The sequence below is a fragment of the Sesamum indicum genome, linkage group LG6, assembly GCF_000512975.1.
Source record: "Sesamum indicum cultivar Zhongzhi No. 13 linkage group LG6, S_indicum_v1.0, whole genome shotgun sequence".
Lineage (NCBI taxonomy): Eukaryota > Viridiplantae > Streptophyta > Magnoliopsida > Lamiales > Pedaliaceae > Sesamum > Sesamum indicum.
In genome coordinates, this window is record NC_026150.1 from 6,298,978 (window position 1) to 6,300,289 (window position 1,312).

Here is a 1,312-nt window from a genome sequence, read left to right on the forward strand (position 1 = left end):
TGTGATTGTGCATTACGCTAGATATAATTTTAATGACAAAAATCTTACAAGTGGTCGCCGAGCCTATTGTTTTGGCACCCAATTATCAAGTGAGGTAATTTAGGAGTTAATGAGGTTTCTTTCTTTTTTCTTTTTTTTTGTCTTTCCATGTGGCGACTCTATTTCACCATTTGACCTAACATTTGGTCCAATATATTAGACTTGTCAATTGGTGTGTAATACTTAGACCCAGACTAGACCCATTTTAATAGTTATGACCATATCCGTACCTAATATTTTACATTATATCCAAATTTGAACACATATCTATGATAATAACTTTTTTTGGGTTCCGACAGAGTCTATACCCTAAAATACCTGTTGGTAAAATTTTAATATGCAAAAATCCATCCCATTCGTTAATTTAAGATTAATGAATTTATAAACTTTTGCTAATTATCAATATGACTATTTATACACTCAAATTTGAATTTTGTACTTAATTAATTTATACAAATCGAATGATCAATCGAGACAAAAATTCTGCCAGAGAGCTGATCTTTGAATAGGAAAAAAATCTCGTATTAATTTGTATACATTGTAGTTAATAACTTTATAAATTAATTGATATATTTAACAATAATGGGCATTAACATATCATATTATTAATAGTCAAGGGTATTTTTGTTCATTTTTATTTAATTTAAATAATTATCCAAAGATAGGGGGGTAAATGAAGGTTTATTTAGTTTAGGGGGGTAATTGATGAGGGTAATATATTTCAAAGGTGTAAAATGTATTTAACTCTATATTCTTAAGAGGAAATTCTAACTCGGACCCGACTTGACCGAACCTGAACCGATCATATGGCAAGTGCAATACACTTACCATGTGACTGGTGTACATTTCATGGAAAGTGGTCAATCACAAAGCAAGAAATTGGATTGGTTTGGATTACTTTATGATTGGTTTGGTTCGGCGAAGTGTGATTCGCATAATAATTTTCCTTCTTGGAGCAAGAAACTGGAGCTTTGCAGTCTCCTAAGCCCTCAACGAACTTAATAGTGCTGAAAAAGTTGAAATTATTTGCATAGGTAAAAGTTTGATGGTCATGCATCATCATATACATAAACATTACAACAGCTAAGAATCACAAAAACGTGCTGTTGGCAAAAGCAATATCGTTTGAACAGACACTTGATACCTGAAAGAATCATCTACAGGAGGAATGTTTGTGTTGCCCACCTCTTGTCTTGTAAAGCACCTTTCTTTACATTTCAAATTCTGAAGGACTTAATCTCAGAAGTTTGATTATACTCGTACAATACTGTAA